An 18,464-nucleotide genomic window follows, 5' to 3' on the forward strand; every position below is an offset into this window, starting at 1 on the left:
CTACTGGGGATCATGGAACTTTTCTGGGAGCAGTACTTCTGAAACCTGGCTGTAACTGAGGTTCGTGCTAGAAAATTGGGGCTACTGGAAACCCACACAGTGAGACAGAGGCTACAAGGTGAGAACAGGGGAAGTGAGTTGGGTAGCCAGAGTCCTGGAATCCATGGGCATGGTTTGGAGGTAACAAAAAATTGCTGGTAAGAAGGTGGCTAAAAGTCAAGGAAGCCTACGTCTCCTATCCATGTAAGTGCACTGTGGAGAGGTAGAAATTCTAGATTCATACTGGGCTGCTCTACAATTTCTATCCTCCTCCACCAGGCAGTGGGTGCAGGGCAACGTAGAATTAAATAGAATGTGATTTTTAAATCCCTAGATAGTAGCTTGTGTACCTCAGAGGAAGACAGAGCTCACACATTTCTCTGCCTTTCTCTTTGTCTCATCCTTAGTCCCTAGACACGACAGGAAACAATACCTTGGTTACCATGGAAACTGAAGCTGAGTGATGCATTGGACTGTGGGCGGAAAGCAAAGGTGGTCTTGACACAAAGGCCCTTGGGAGAAGAGATTCGAGCAAATTCTTTCAATATGAGCAAAGCGCTCATATTGAAAGAATCCACAGTTTCCACAGGCACGTTGATCCCTGCAATCATTATTACACAGAAAACACGAAGGTGCATGCATGCGCGCACGCACATGCACACACACAATGAAAACAGACGTCATTCTCTGCATCATGCTGGCTGGCCCATAGGATTCTTGTGGGCGAAGCTGGGCTACGACCCCTTCAACAACATACGTCATCTCCCTCTCATCTCTCCTCTCCCGCCTCGCTCTGTCCTCCCTTCATTGTCGTTCAGTTTCTCCCCCCTCTGTCTTCCCGCATCCCTCGCCTCTTCTCTCCCTCCTTAGTTTTTCCTTCTGGTCCTCCACTCTGCCTTGCTCTTTGCCCTCCTTCCTTCCCTCTGTATTTTGTTCTTCCTCCCTCCCCCTCGCCTGCCCCTAGTATGAAGTGACTAAGAATTCATTCACACAATTATGATTGGCCTAATATAGGCCATTTATTTTGAGCTTCCAGCTTCATCGGACAGTGCATCATAAAATTAATTGCAGACATTACCGTTCCATTGCAAATTATGATAAGTGATATGGAATTAAACAACAAGGAGCTATGAGCGTGAACAGTAGGGGACCTAATTTCCGTGGTGGGTTCAGTGAAGGAAATGTCATCGGTATTTGGCATCCTGCCACCCAGCATTGTCTTATTGCCTCTTTAGGTAACTGCCTTCTCTTTCACGTGGGGGGGCAACTACCTTCTTCCATCGTTTGCAGCATGATGGGACTCTTACATAAGGTGTCCAGCCCACTCTTGAAGGTGTAAACATGAAGTCCAACGGGATGCCCACTTCTTGGAATCTGACTAACAAACAGACCAAAACAGGGTAAGGAGCTGTTTCATCTTGTCAGTGCATCCTTCTTCCTGCTTCCAAGTTCCACAGCGGCACCTTTGTTTGTGTCCTTCATCCATTCTCTTGCTCATTCTTTCTTCTTCCGTCTCTTCCTCCTCCCTCTCACCTGGCTAGATCCTTTTTCTTAGAGGCCTAACCCCACAAGGACAAAAAGGATGGGCGAGGAGACAAGAATAATTATAAAGTATTAGAAGGTGGAAAGCAGACAGATGAGTGCCATCTGACTTAGCTGATTTAAGAGCCGAGCAGTGAGGAAAGCCCCAAAGCAACAGTCTTTAACCTCCCTCACCAGACCTTCAAACTGTCTGCGAGATTGGCAATGGCAAGTACCCCTACAAGTTAGGGGTAGTAGTGGGGGTTGTAAATTGCACGATTGCTCTTAGGTATAGTTATGAAACATTTAGACACCCAGAGCCCCTCTCAACAACCTGTAGCCTGGACAAATTGCCTTCTCCAAACCCTAGGGAGTTTGAGGAGAGACTTACTCTCTGGAGGGAGTGAATCAGCAGACTTATGGACTTGGAACCTCGGGGTCAGGGGAAAGCAGGCATCCAAACCCAACATAGGGATTTAAGTGAAAAATGTACTGTACATAAAAGTTCGATCCTCAGCCTCATGCCCAATTTGCTATACAAAGTGCTGGCATCTTGCCTTTTCCCATAGATGCAGGAGGTTCTTCCCTGGGTAATCAAACCATCCCAAGAGTAGAGATTTCATAATTATAGTAGGCAATGGTCCCCAAGTTTTCAATATTAGTTCAAAATATTTTCTAATTTCAATGATTTCTTCTCAGAGCCATGGGTTGTTTAGGAGGTATGTCTTCGTTTACAAACATATGGGGTATTTTCTAATGATCTTTGTTATCAGTTTATAGTTTTAATGGCATTTTATAGTTTATAGTGGTCAGAAAATATACAAATCACCGAAGAGTCTATTCTTTATGTATGGTCGTGGGAGTCTATTTATCTGAATAGTATTAACTTTTCAATGGAATACAACACAAAAATGGAATTGCACGAAACGTAAATGTTCTGCTCAGTAAATTTTTACATCACAAACGACTGAGTAACTGCAATCCAGGTCAAGAGATTTGGCATTGCCGGCAACCCAAAAGCACCATCGTGCCTCTACTTGGTCACTACCATCTGCCACCTCAGCAAATCTAACCAGTATTTGACTTTTAGCACTATAATTTTACCTGTTTGTGAAACTTATTACACATAATAAATACGTATCCTTCTAAAGAAACTTTTTATTGAAGAATAGTTGATTTATAATGTTGTGCTAGTTTCTGCTGTACAGCAAGCTGATTCAGATATATATATATATATATATATATATATATATATATATATATATATATCTTTTTCATATTCTTTTCCATTGTGGTTTATTACAGGACATTGAATATAGTTCCCCTGTGCTATACATTAGGACCTTGTTTTCTATCTATTTTATATGTAGTAGTTTGTATCTGCTAATCCCAAACTCCTAATTTATCCCTCCTGCACCCCTAAACACGTATTCTTATAATCTAGCTTTCTTTTGGCGACATTATATTTTCATGTATTGCTGTTCATTTCTGTTGTAGTGTTAGCTGTAGTTTATTGATTTCCATTACTGAATAGTAATTAAATTTGTATGAACATACCACAACTTAGTTATACCTTCTATGTTTAATGGACATTTCAGTAGCTTTCCAGCCCTGCAGTATTAAAAATGTTACTGTGGTGAACACTCATACCCGTGTTCTCTGATTCCTTTAAGGCTGTACTTGCAGGATCACTTTTATTACTTTCTTCCCCTGTGGCAATGTCTGTGGTGATAATGGATAGCCTGGTCTTTTTCATGATCTCATAGGGGAAGTTTTCAACATTTCATCACTAAGTGAGGTGGATTTTGTAGGCTTTTAAAAGATATTCTGATTGGATTAAGACAGTTCCCTTTTATTCCTAGTTTGCTAGGAGGATTTTTTAAAATCATAAATGGATGTTATTTTTATATTGCATTTTAAATTATTTACCAGTTTATTGATACATAGTTGGCAAATAACATTGTGTAGGCTTAAGGGATACAACGTGATGATTTCATACAGGTATGTGCTGTGAAATGATTACCACAATAAGGTTAGTTAACAGCTTCCTTTTATCACATAATTACAATGTGTGTGTGTGTGTGTGTGTGTGTGTGTGTGTGTGTGGTGTGGTTTGAACATTTAAGATTTACTCCCTTAGAACTTTTAAGTATGTGTTAGAGTATTGTTAAGTATAATCACAAGGCTGTGCATTAGACCCCCAGAACTTTTTCATCTTTTAACTAGAAGTCTGTAGCCTTTGACAAACATCATCCATTTCCCCCACTCTCCCGCCTCTGGCAACCACCAATCTATTCTGTTTCTATGAGTTTGGCTTTTTTAGATTCCACATATACGTGAGAACACACAGTATTTGTCTTTCACTTTCTGACCTATATCTCTTCGCATACTGCCCTCAGGGCCCATTCATATTGTCAAAATGCCAAGATTTCATTAGTTTTTTTATGACTGAATAATATTCCGTTATATATATATCTTGCATTTTCTTTACACATTTACCTGCCAATGGACACTTAGGTTGTTTCCAAATCTTGGCTAATTTGCGTGGTGCTGAAATGAACAGGAGAGTTCAGATATCTCTTCGAGATAGTGACTTCCTTTACTTAGGATGTATACTCAGAAGTGGGATTGTTGGATCTTACGGTAGTTTTACTTTTAATTTTTTGAGGAGCCTCCACATTGTTTTCCATGGTGGCTATACCAATTTTATTCCCACCAACAATGCACAAGGGTTCCCTTTTCTCCACATCCTTGGATGTTTATTTTTTGACAATCAAATTCACGCAATACTTTTTCTGCATCTATAGGAAATATATTTTTATCCTTAATATGTTAATTCTATGAAATACATTCATTTTTCAAGTGTTGAACCACTTCATTTCTAGAGTAGTCTTGATTTATTTGTGATATATTATCCTTTCAAAGCATATAACTGGATTGGTTTTGCCAGTGTTTCATTCACAATGTTTCCTTCTATGTTTATGTGAAATACTGGCCTGTATATTTCATGTCTTATAATGTTTAGGCCTCCTAGAACAAGCTGGGAAGTGAGTCCTGTTTTTTATACTTTCTGCCTTGTATGTAAGATTGCTGTTCTTTCTTCTTTCAAGTTTTGTAGAATTGATTGGTGGGACCATCAGAATATGGAAATCGTTTTTGCTGTTGTTTTCTTCAGATTCCATTCATTTAGTATTTATAGGACAATTTAGGTTTTTCGTTTGTTTTGGTGTCATTTTGTTGTGCTTCCTTGAAACTTGTACATTATATCTAACTCTTCACATTTCTTGCATAAAGTTGCTCATGATTTTGACTAATGATCTTCCGATATCTTTATTGTATCTATGATCATGTCTCCTCATTCATTCCAGACATTGAATTTAAGATAACTTCTCTCTTTTTCTGTTCGAGCTTACATGAGCTGACTGTCAGTTGTGCTGTCTTTACCAAGAACCAACCTTGGCTATTTTATCTTTAACTGATTAATGTTCTTGTTCTTATTTCGTTTCTCCTCCTCTCGTTGTGTTGAATCTGCTGTTCTATCACCTTGTTGAGACAGACGCACATGTCATTGATTTTTTTGCCTTTCTTTTTTGGTAGTATACATATTGAAGCTGGATCCCCCAAATCTTCATTATTAGTCAGTTCAAAATGTTTTATAATTTCATTGATTTCTTCTTCGAGCTCTGGGTAATTTAGAAGGATATTAATTTTAAAACAGGGGGGATTTTCTAGTTATTGTTGTTTATTAACTTATAGCTTAATAGCATTTTGGTCAGGGAATATACTCCACTATTTCATTGTCTTGAAATTTTCTGAGACTTGCTTTATGGTCAACATGTGGTCTTTTTTGGTAAACCTTGTTAGCACTTGAAAAGACTGTGTATCTTGCAGTTGTGGAGTTGAATGTTGAGCTGAATGTTGGTAGGAATGTATAAATATATATTGTCAAGTTTGTTCACTGTATTTTTCAAATCTCTCATGTCTTTGCAAATTTTTATGTGTGTGATGTATCGTTTATGGAGAGAAGTGTTTTGAAATCTCCCACTATGATTGTGGAGTAATGTATATGTCCTTGCAGCTGTGCCAAGGTTTACATCATATACTGAGATCACATTATTTGGTGCAAACAGACTCATAAGTGTTTTATTTTCCTGGTGAATTTGAACCCTTTATGATTGTTAATGCTCATTATATTTACCTGTGGTAATGGTTTTTTGCCTCAGAGGCCAAAGTTTCTGATATAAAAAGAGGTACACCAGCTTGTTTTGATTAGTACTTTTCAGGTACATATTTTACCAACTTGTAATGTTAACTTTTCTGCATACTTATATTTGAAGCAACATATACCGTAAGCATATATTGCCTTCTTTTTCTTCTTCTGCCTCCTCCTTCTCCTCTTCCTCCTCCTCCTCCTCCTTCAATCAGCTTGCTAATCTTTGTGTTGTTGTTGTTGCTTTCGATTGGAGTATTTACCTTTAATGTGATTATTGATATACTTAGCTTTATATCTACCATCTTACTATTTTCTATTATTCCTGTTTCTCTATGCTCATTTATCTCTTAGTTTTGCTGTCTTCTTTTTGATTAATTTAAATTTTTTTCTATTTCCCACCTCTATCACCTTGATAGTTATTCACTCTGTTACTATTCTTTTAGTGGTTATTTGGAGATTACAACTTGCATTCTTAACTTCTCAAAGTCTAAAATAAATTGGTCCCTTTATCTCATCGCAGAAAATGTAAGTACATTAGAACACGTGGTCTATATTTACCCACTCCTCACTTTAATATTGTTGCTGTAATGAATTTTAATCCCTCATAGATATAAACACACAAACACAGACAGTTTTAACCTCAAGAGACGTTATTATTTTTAGTATCAGTTTATAAGGCCAATATCATTTAAATATATCCACATGTTTATCTTGTATGTCACTCTTCATTACTTCCATGTCTTTACGTTTGATCAGAGGTCATTGTCTCTGTTCTTAAAGAACACACTTAAGTACCTTCTTTAGTGTGGATGTGCTGGGGAAACCTTTTCCCTTTCTAACTTAAATTAATAGAGTTTGTTTTTAGAGCAGATTTATGCTTATAGTAAATTTAAAAAAATAATATACATTCTTTATTAACTTTGATTGCAGTGTAGTCCAAAGCTTTCAGTAACATCTCCCCTTTTCCCCACCATCAATAACATGCTCATTTTACACCTGTTCTGCCATATGCACTAAAAGTCTGGGACTCATGACTCAAGTCCATGCTTATAGTAAAATTGATCGGAAAGTACAGAGAGTTGCCACGTACTCCTTCTCCCCGCCACCTGCACCCTGCTCTTGGTCTCCCCTGTCATTTACATCTGGCGTTATTGTGGTCCATGAGTTACAATTGAAAACTATTAACTAAAGCCCATAGCTTGCATTCGGGTCAACTCTTACTCTTTGTGTTGTACTGTTGACAAACGTAAAATGACATGTGTCCATCATTACTGCCACATACAAAATAGTCTCACTGTCCTAAAATTGCCTTTTTCTTCCACCTATTCCTCTTTCCTTCACTCCCCTGGAATCCTGGCGACCTTTGTACTGTCTCCATACTTTTGCCTTTTCCAGGATATTGTCCACTTGGAACTATAGAGAAGGTAGCCTTTTCAGATTGGCTTTTTTCATGTAGCAATGCGCTTTTTAGGTTCCTAAATGTCTCTTTGTGGCTTGATCGCTCATTTCTCTTTTTTTTTTTTTTTTTTTCAGGCTACGGACATGCAGGCTCAGTGGCCATGGCCCACGGGCCCAGCCTTTCCGCAACATGTGGGATCCTCCCGGACCAGGGCACGAACCCACGTCCCCCGATCGGCAGGCAGACTCTCAACCACTACGCCACCAGGGAAGCCCCTCATTTCTCTTTATTAGTGAATAGTATCGCATTCTATGGATGTACCACAGTTTACCCATTCACCTGTTGCCAGGCATCTTTTGTTTTTTCAGCTTTAGTAAGATAAAAATCGTATATATCTAGGAGGTATGGTGAGATGATTTGACATAAATATACATGGTGGAATGACTACCACAGTCACACTAATTAACATATCCATCCCTTCACATGGTTACCCTTTTCTCGTGGTGAGAACACTTGATATCTATTCTCTCAGCAAACTTCAATTATACAATTCATTATTATTAACTGTGGTCACCATGCTGTATGATTGCTTCCAAGTTCTAGCAATTATGAACATTTGTGTGCAGGTTTTTGCATGGACAAAAGTTTTCAGCAAATTTGGGTAAATCTCAGGGAGCATGATGGCTGGATCATACGGTAAGAATATGAAACAGTCACCCTCTTGGTTGTTTGAAAATATCTTTGTTTCACCTTCATCTTGAAGGATCTTTTTCCTGGTTATAGAGCTCTACATTGGCCGTTCTGTTCTTTCAGCGCTTTGAATGTATCATTCTACATATTTCTGGCTTCCTTGACTATGTTCAAAGTCAATTGTCAGTCTCATCGCCCTCTTTTGAAGACCATGGCTTGATTTTCCCTGGTTGCTTTTGTGATGTTCTCCTTGTTCGCTTTTCAGCAGTTTGACTATACAAATTTAAGAGATGTTTACTTCAGAATTATCCTGCTTCGGCTCCTTAGTGTTTCTTGAGTCTCGAAGGGACATGTTATTTGTCAGTTTTGGAAGCACCATGGTCCCTATCTGTTCAACTGTGGCCTAGAACCTTTTCTCTCTGTCACGTCTGCATGGAACTCCAATTAAAATAGCAGGCCTATGTTAGCCTCTGCATCCACTATATCTCTTACTACCTGTTCTGTATTTTCCATCCTTTTTTCTCTCTATATTTTATCCTGTGTATTTTTACCTAGCACACTGATTCTCTCTCTACCATGTCTTACCTGTTGAGAATGTATCCGTTCATTTCTTGCTTTCAGATATTTTGCTTTTTATACGCTCCATTTATTTCTTGGTTTTGTTGAGACACAATTTACACTCAATAAACTATATTCATTTGAGTGTACACTTTGATGAGTTTTGACAAATTGGAACGTCTGTGTAACCACCACCAATATCAAGATAGAGAACATTTCCAGTGTCCCACAAAGTTCCCCATGTACCTCTGCAGTCATTCTCATCCCACTTCTAGCCCTGGGCAATCAACAACCTTCCTTGTCTCATTTTAGTTTTGACTTCTCAAGAATTGTGTATAAAATGAATCAGAAGGTATGCAGTATTCTGTTTCTGGTCTTCCACTTAATTCTTTTGATTTTCCTAGGCATTGTTTATGTTGATGGTTTGTTCCTTTTGACCCTTTGTAGGAATATGCCACAGTTTGATAATCAGTCACCAATTGATGGACATTTAGGATGTTTTCAGTTTGGAGACATTATGAATAAAGCTGCTACCAAGATCCATGTACAAGTTTGCTGTTGGCATGTGCTCTTATTTCTCTGGGTTCAATACCTAGGGTTGGAATGACTAGATTACATGGTAGTCGTATGCGTACCTTGATGACAAGCTGCCAAACTTTTATGGACGTACCTAATCTTTGTGCCCACATGTCTGAAATCTGTAGTGGCTCCACCTCACCAGCCCTTGCCATACTCAGCCATATGAATTGTATTCATTCTAGTAGTTGTGGTGTGCCATCTCATTTGGGTTTAAATTTTATTTCCCTGTTGACTAATGATTTTGAGCAACTTTATATGTGTTTACTTGCCTTTGATGTATCTTATTTAGGGTAATGACTGTTCAAATATTTTGCCCATTTTAAAAACAAGTTATGGGTTCCCGTTATTGAGTTGTAAGAGATTTTTATATATTCAGATGTGCGAGTAAGTTCTGTATTACAAATGTGCTCTTTTCTTCCGTGACTGGATTTTATTTTCTTAACAGGATCTTCCAAGGAGCAAAATTTCTCATTTGCATTTAAAATTTTTTCTTTATAGTTTTCTGATTTTTTCTTTTACTGCTCATGCTTTTTGTGTTCTAAGAAGTCTTTGCCTAACTAACTAACATAGGTTTTTCATGAGCAAGTTTTATAATTTTCCCCTTTACATGTATGCATATTATCTACTTTGGCTTATATTTGTATGTCATTTGAAGTAATGTGAAAGTCACATTTTTCCATATGCATACTCAATGCTTCTTCAATATTTGTTGAAAGCGTGTTTTGCCCCAATGGATTACATTAGCACCATTGTTGAAAAGCAATTGCCCTTATATGTGTACGTCTCTTTCTGGACTTTCTATTCATTTTCTATTTGTTTATACGTCTATCCTTTTTCTAGTACCATACTATCTTGATGACTGTACCTTTGTAGTAAGTTACAAAGTTAGGCAATGTGAGAATTCCAAATATGTGATTCTCTTTCTGTGCTGTTTGGGCTATTCCAATCCTTTGTATGTCAGTAGACGTTGTAGAAGTATCTTGTTGCTTTCTAGTCATTCAAAGTGCTGTGTATCAATAGATCAACCGCGGGACACTTTACTTCTTAACATATTTGAGCCTTAAAATCCAAACACATGGGGGCACATGGGGGGCTTCCCTGGTGGCGCTAGTGGTTGAGAGTCCGCCTGCCGATGCAGGGGACACGGGTTCTTGCCCCGGTCCGGGAAGATCCCGCATGCCGCGGAGCGGCTCGGCTCGTGAGCCATGGCCGCTGAGCCTGCGCGTCCAGAGCCTCTGCTCCGCAACGGGAGAGGCCACAACAGTGAGAGTCCTGCGTACCGCAAAAAATAAATAAATAAATAAAAATAAAAATCCAAACACATGATCCATCTCTCGTTTCATTTACTTGGTTGTGAATTTCTCTAGGCAATTCCTACTGTGTATCATTTTACAACTTCACTCACATTTTGTTAAATTCACCTGTAAGTCGTTCACGTTTTGCATGAATTATGAATGACATTTTTGTTTAAAATTCTAGTTGCTTGTTTTCACAATAGATAATTGTAACTGACTTTTGTTTACCAACCTCATATCCTGCAACCTTGCTTATCTCATCAGTAGTAGTTCTAGTAATTTTTTAAAAAGATACTTAAAGATTGTCCATATAGATGGTTTATTTCATCTATGAATAAAGACAATTTTACTCCTTCCTTTCCACTTTGTATACTTTAAAATCTTGCCTTAATGCCCTAGTGAGGACTGCCAGTCCAGTGCTGATCAGGAGTGGTGAGAGATCTTAAGAGGAAAGCTTTCACCTTTTAACTGTGAAGTATGTTTTAGGTGACCTTTATCAGGTTGAGGAGTCTCTCCTGGTTTCCAGAGAACTTTTCATCTGAGTAGGTGTTACAGTCTGTTAAATGCTTTTTCCGAATTAGATTAGTGTCCTCTTGCAGCTCTAACAAATTACCACATGCTTCAGTGGCTTAATACAACACAAGTTTGTTATCTTAGAGTTCTGGAGGGCAGAAATCTGAAATGGGTTTTACACGGCCAAAGTCAATGTGTCTACAGTGTTATGTTCCTCTGAGACTACTAGGGAAGAATCTGTTCCTTGCCTTTCCTACGTTAGAGGCCACCTCTACTCTTTGGTTCCTGTCCCTTTCTCCATGTCCAAAGGCAGCAGCATAGCATCTTCCAACCTCTCTCTTCTCTGACCTCTGCTTCTGACATCACATGTCCTACTCTTCACTCTCGTTTTCCTGCCACCCCCTTATACATAAGGACCTTTGTGATTCCATTGGCCCACCCAGATCATCCAGGATAATCTCCATATCTCAAGATCCTCAACTTCATCACATCTGCAAAGTATTTTCTGCCAGGTAAGGTAACATACTCGCAGGCTACAGAGATTAATACGTAGATACATTTGGGTGTCATTGTTCTGCCTAGGATGTGCATCATTTGAGGTGATGGTATGGCGCTCTTTTGTAGTCTATTAATATGATTAACTTCATGTATTGATTTCCAAATGTTCAAGAGAACTTACATTTTGAGAGTAACCCTATTTGGTCATAAAAATTTTCTTTTATGTATTGTTGCATTCGATTTGCTAGCCTTTTGTTACCAATTTTTGTGTCTATGTTCTTGAGGGATATTGGTTTGCAGCTATATTTTCTTGCAATGTCTTGGTCTGGTTTTGGTATAAGGATAGTTTCGTATAAGGACAATAGCTTCAGAGAGTGAACTGGGAAGTACTCCTTCCTCTTTCTCTTTCTGGCAGAATTGTACAAATTTGGCACTATTTCTTCCTGAAATATTCTGTAGAACACACCAGTGAGGCCAAAACTGTGCCTGCGGTTTCCTTTGTGGGAAGATTTTTAGCCAAAAATTCTATTTCTTTAAGAGATATAAGGCTACTCGAGTATTCTCTGTTTGCTTGAGTGTGTTTTGATAGGCTGTGTCTTTCTACCAATTTGCTCATTTTTTCTATGTTGTCAATTTTTAAAATAAAGTTTTTCATATTATTCCCTTATTGTCGTTTTAGCATTTTTTGCACTCTAAAGTCATATCTCCTCTATTATTCCTGATACTGGCCACTTGTGTCTTAGCTATCAATACTTTTTTTCTTGATTAGTCTACACTGAGTTTATAAATTGTATAAATCTTTGGAGTGAACCAGCTATTGACTTCATTGTATTTTCTCTATTATTTCTTTGGTTTCCATTTCATTGATATCTTTATTGTTTCCTTCTTTCTACTTCCTCTCGGTTTAATTTTTACTTCTTTTGGTAGCATCTTAGTTTTGTAGTTCATTGATGTTAGCCCTTTCTTCTTTCCGAATATAATCATGCAAAGTGAGAATTTCTCTCTAAGCAATGCTTTAGCTTAATCACACAAAAGTTGATATGTTGTGCTTACATTTCCCTTTAGTTCAACATACTTTCAAATTTCCCTAGTGCCTCTTCTTTGACCGTGTGTTATTGTGAAATCCTTGTTAAATTTCAAAGTTTGGGGATTCTCTAGAAATATTCTTGCTATGGATTTCTTGTTTTATTCCATTGGGCCCAGAGGACATCCTCTACATGACTTCAATCCTTCTTCATTGATGCAATGTTGTTTTGTAACGCCAAGAGAGGCTCTTTCTTGCTGCATGTCCCATGTGCCTTTGAAGAGGATGTGTATTCCACTGCTATTGAGTGGAATGTACTATAATTAGGTCTAATTAGTTGATAGTGTTGTTAACGTTCTCTTTATCATTATTGGCCTTCTGTCTATTTATTATACCAGAATCTCAGAAAAAATGTTTGAAATTTCCAACTATTAAATACATTTGTCCATCTATATCTCTTTTAAGTTCAGTCAGTTTTCCCTCTATGTAATTTTTTTTTTTTTTTTTTTGCGGTACACGGGGCTCTCACTGTTGTGGCCTCTCCCGTTGCGGAGCACAGGCTCCAGACACGCAGGCTCAGCAGCCATGGCTCATGGGCCCAGCCACTCCGCGGCATGTGGGATCCTCCTGGACCAGGGCACGAACCCGTGTCCCCTGCATCGGCAGGCGGACTCTCAACCACTGCTCCACCAGGGAAGCCCCCTCTATGTAATTTAACCTTCAATTATCCAGTGCATTGAGAACTGTTGTGCTTTCTTGAGTAATTAGCCCATTTTTTTCATTATTAAATATGCTTGTTTATCACTAGTTAACACTCCTGATCCTAAAATCCACCTTATCTGTTATTATACCTTCTCTTTTTTCTTACAATTCATCTTCACATGGCATATCTTTTTCATTGAACCTATCTCTGTCTCTATATTAGAGGGAGTTCCTATGTAACATCATACTATGGAATTCTACACCTATTCTATCTAGAAATCTCTGTGTTTTATTTGTAGGGTTTAGAATATTCACATTTAGTTTAAGTAGAAATAGTATTGGCTTTAAATCCACCATCTTATTTCAAGCAGATTTCTTTCTTTCCTTCTTTTCTTTCTTTCTTTCTTTCTTTCTCTCTATCTATCGTTCTTTCTTCCTTTCCTTCCTCCCTTTCTTTCCTTAATTTCTTGATTTGCTTTTTCATTTTTTCTTTCACCCCATTCCCTTGCCATCTTATGTATTGCTGACGTAGTTTTCAGTATTCCATTTTAATCTACATATTTATTACTTATTCCTTTTGTTTTATATTTAAGTGGTTCCTGTAGAAGAGTATACTATACATATTTAAATTTATTTATTTATTTATTTAAACATCTTTATTGGAGTATAATTGCTTTACAATGGTGTGTTAGTTTCTGCTTTATAACAGAGTGAATCAGCTATACATATACACATATCCTCATATCTTCTCCTCCTTGCGACTCCCTCCCACCCTCCCTATCCCACCCCTCTAGGTGGTCACAAAGCACCGAGCTGATCTCCCTGTGCTATGTGGCTGCTTCCCACTAGCTATCTATTTTACATTTGGTAGTATATATAAGTCCATGCCACTCTCTCACTTCGGGCATTTCATCTTCAAACAATAAGATTCCTTACACACATGTATGCCTTTATTTTTATAATCCCATCTATTTGCTTTTGTTTCCATACAGTTTATTTATACATATATTATATCCCCGATAATGCATTGTTATTTGTCTTGAAAACATTCAGTTAACTCTTAAAGAAAGGAATCTTTTAGAAACCCTTCCCCTCCCCCCCTCCACATATTTAACCATTTCTATAGGTATTTGTTCCTTTGTGTTGATCTGGGCATAAATTTGGCGTGGTTTTCATTCATCCTAAAGAAATGCATCCAGTATTTTCTATTGTACAGGCCACTGGTGGACAATTCTAGTACTTTTTTTTTGTTTGTTTGACTGAAAAAGGCTATTGCATCATTATTTATTTTATTTTATTTTTAAATTAATGTTTAGTGACATAGACTTCTTCTGGACATCCCCTTCTAGGAATTTCAACACTTACTTGTATAGCTTCTTGTAACCACCATCACAATCAGTATTCAGAACATTTCTGCAACCCCCAAGAAGTCCCCAGTGCTATCCATTTGTAGTCATGCTCTACCTCCATGCCTAACCATGGCACCACCAATTTGCTCTCAGTCACACTAGTTTTGTCTTTTCAAGACCATCCTACAAATGGAGCCATTTAAAAAGTAACCTGAGACTGGCTTCTATCACTAAGCATGATGTTACTGAGTTTCATCCACGTTGTTGACTGTATCAGTAGTTCGTTCCTTTCTACCACTGAATAGTATTCAATTGTATGGGAATAATGCACTTTGTTGAAGGACGTTTGGGTTGTTGCATGGTTTTGTTGATTATGAACAGATCTGTTGTAATAAACGCTCGTGTACAGGTTTTTGTGTGAACTCACGTTTAACCTGCTCTAGGGGAAATACTTCAGGGGTGAAGTTGTTGGTCACGTGGCTAAGTGTAAGTTTAACTTCATGAGAAGCAGTAAAACTCTTTCCATAGTGGCTGTGCCACTCTGCATTCCCATCAGTAACCTGTGGTAAATCCAGTTGCTGCCCATCCTTAACATCCTTTGGTATTGTCAGGTGTTTTTTCCTTGGTTTGTTTCTTTGCTTGCTTCTTTCTTTCTTGTTTTGTTTTGGGTTTTGTTACGTTTTAGCATTTTTAAATAGGAAGACAGGTATTTCACCTTAGTTTTAATTTGCATTTGCCTGAGAGCTAGGGAAGTTGAACATCTGTTCATGTGCTCAGTTGCCACCTATACATTCTTTTTATTGAAGTTGTCTCTTCAGATATTTATTCCACTATTTTCTTTCCGTTGAGTTTTTTTTTTTTTTTTTAAACATCTTTATTGGGGTATAATTGCTTTACAATGGTGTGTTAGTTTCTGCTTTATAACAAAGTGAATCAGCTATACATATACATATGTTCCCATATGTCTTCCCTCTTGCGTCTCCCTCCGTTGAGTTTTGACAGTTCTTTATATATCCTGGATATAAGACCTTTGTTGGATATGTAATTTTTAAATACATTCTCCCAGCCTGGGATTTGTTTTTTCAAACCCTTAACAATGCCTTTCACAGAGGAAAAGAGTTTTTGGGTGTCATACCTGAAACATCCTTGCCAAACTCCAGGTTGAAGATTTTGTGTTATTTCCTTCTAAAAGTTTTACAGTTTCATGTTCCTGGTTTATATCTAAGATTCATTTTTAGTGGGTTTTAGGATAAGGTGCGAGGTTCTTTTTCTTTTAGATGGACGTCCAGTTGCTCCCACACATATGCTGAAAAGCCAATCCTTTCTTCATTCAATTGCTTTTGCACCTTGGTCCAGAACGAATTGGCCATATTTTGTGAAACTAGTTCTGGGATCTTCCCTCCAATTTATTTAATTGTGTGTCTGTTGCTTCACCATCGTCACACTGACTTTTGTTTACTGTAGTTTTATAAGTTTTAAATGAGATAATGTGACTCCAATTTTATGCTTCTTGTCACAGTTGTTTTGGCTATTTTAGTTTCTTTTACTTTTTGTACAGGCTTTAGAATCAGCTTGTTTATACCTACAAAATGAAAACGTGCTGCTGGGATTTTTATTGGAATTGCATTAAACCTATCGATAAATTTAGGGGGAACTGACATCTTTACTACGGTCAATATTCCAATCCATGATCGTGGTATGTTCTTCCGTTTATTTAGGTCTTCTTTTATTTCTTTCCTCAGTGTTTTGCAGTTTACAGAATGCAAATACTATGTGTCATTTGTTAGATTCACAACTAAGAATCGCCCTCATTTGTGAGTGGTATGTGGTGTTCCTCTCTTAAGTTTCATTTCTCCCAACGCTGTTTTACTAGTATCTAGAAATATGATTGATTTTGTGCTGTAATCTTGTATCTCGCACTCTGGGTAAATTCACCTACCAGTTCTAGGAGATTTTGGTGTATTTGTGTGATTTCAACAGAGACAATCAGCTTGTGAATTGGAACAATTTTAATTTAGTCTACTGATTTGTGCCACAGCATGGATGAATTTCCAAAGCATTGAAGCAGAGGGAAAAAAAGGCAGACACAAAAGGTTACATATTGCATATTTATGTGTATAACAGGCTCTCGTAAACAGCATTCTAACCTGTAAGCAATATAGAGAGGAGATCAGTGGTTGCCTAAGGCTGGATGTGGATGTTAGGGATTCACTGGGATGGGGCACAAGGGAACTTTATTAGGTGATGGGAAATGTTCTCTTTCTTGACTGAGGTGGTGGTTACATGGGTGGTAGCATTTGTCAAAGTCCATGGAACTGTACACTTAAATGGATACAGTTTTGGTGGCCAGTGAAACCCCAGTACAACTGATAAAGAGAAACCTTGACTATTAGTTTCATTTGGAGGAGCTCAGTTTGCAAATGAGCGAACACCCAAAACGTGGACCTCTGATAAGGAAAATATTCAAGGCTTTAGCAGTCATTGCAATGTTCTCCTTGTGGGCAGCAAGCAGGGGAGTCTCGCCAGCCTCTGCAGGCCTCCGAAACCCACACACACACAGAAGGACAAAGCATGCTTCTGACAAGAATGTGAAAGTACAGGGAGGTTGGACATCGGGAACGCCCTTCTGCATTGATTCTTGCCCTTGCCCTTGTCCCTCCTGCCTCCGAACCTTGTGCCTGGGGCCCTTCCCCCCACGCCCCCCCCCCCACCGTGTTGGGAAAGGAAGCAAGAGGAGGAGATTTGTGAGGGTGGCCTGATCCCAGGGCTCATCCTCTGTGTCCTGATTCTGGGTACTGGGACCCCTCAGTGTCCTAGAGAGCTTCAGAGACAAGCTTAAAGATAATTTGTAGCTGCTGCCTTCCCGAAAGGCCCATGATTATCTGGCTTTCAGCTCTCTCAGATTCCTGGCTAAAAGCAGTACGCTGCTCATAGTGAAGCTACATCTTCCCACGTCTTCCCTCCCTGCTTTCAGAAGGCTCACCTTCGCCTAGACCTGATCTCTGATGCCTCCTCCGTCCAGGCTGCCTGAAGTAGCCACATGCTCTAATCGCTCCTGTTTTCCGGAGGCCTCCTGCAAATGAAGACTTCTATGGACAGTGTAGGGGAGTTCATTTGCTTCACACCCTCATCAACTCTTAGTATCCAGTCTTTATAGTTTTCTTCTTTCATGTGGTCATTGGGTGTGTGCACCCCATTTCACTTCTTGAACTTTGTAACCCGTGGGTAGGTCACCCGTTTCAAAATATATTGCATGTATTTGCTGAACCCCATACTAGGGCAGCTGGCCTGGAAAGGGACTGTTGTGTCACCCTCAGGTGTGCGAGTCCATTTCTGATGAGGATGCTGAAGCGTTGGCCTCTCCAGGACACAGGAGTGAGGATGTGTCGGGAGGCTGGGTGGGCAGTGGCAGGCCTTAAAAGCCCACGATGAACCTCAGGGGCAGGGAGACCGTGAAGGGTGGGGTGCTGGCTCAGTGAAGGGAGATGGGGAGCTGTATGGGTTGCCCGGGTGGTCAGGAGGGTGGGTGTCTGCAGAGAGGGGTGAGAGTTGGGGGTGTCACCCCACGACACTGTGAGTCCCTCGAAGGCAGTGGCAGCAGACTGCAGTGGGCAGAGCACACATTTGGCCTCAAAGCGTCCTGGGCTCGAGTCCCAGCACTGCCCCCTTCCTGGCTGTGGGACGTGGGGCAAGTGTCCTCCCTCTCCGAGCCTCAGTGTCCTCATCCATGGAATGGGCCTGATCATCACCTCCCATCAGGGCTGTCTGGTGAATGACGTCAAGGCCATACGAGTAGTGGCCTGCGAATATTCAGAACGACTTTATACATAATCGTCAGTAACTGGAAACAAGTGAATCGGTGAGTGCTTGTCCATCAACAAGTGTCCCAGGAGTCAGAGGGCACAGGCCTGGGCTGGGGAGAAAGCTGCGGGAGCTGCCAAGGTGCACGCACACCTCAGCCACGGCCCCGCCGCATAGTAGGGCCTCAGAAAACAGTTGCTGAGACCTGTTGTGGGCCTTTGTGGAAGGGCTGAGGTTGGGGCCGGGAGGGAGGCCTGCCTTGGTCTCATGTTTGCCCTGTGGG

Source organism: Phocoena sinus, chromosome X, assembly GCF_008692025.1.
Source record: "Phocoena sinus isolate mPhoSin1 chromosome X, mPhoSin1.pri, whole genome shotgun sequence".
Classification (NCBI taxonomy): domain Eukaryota; kingdom Metazoa; phylum Chordata; class Mammalia; order Artiodactyla; family Phocoenidae; genus Phocoena; species Phocoena sinus.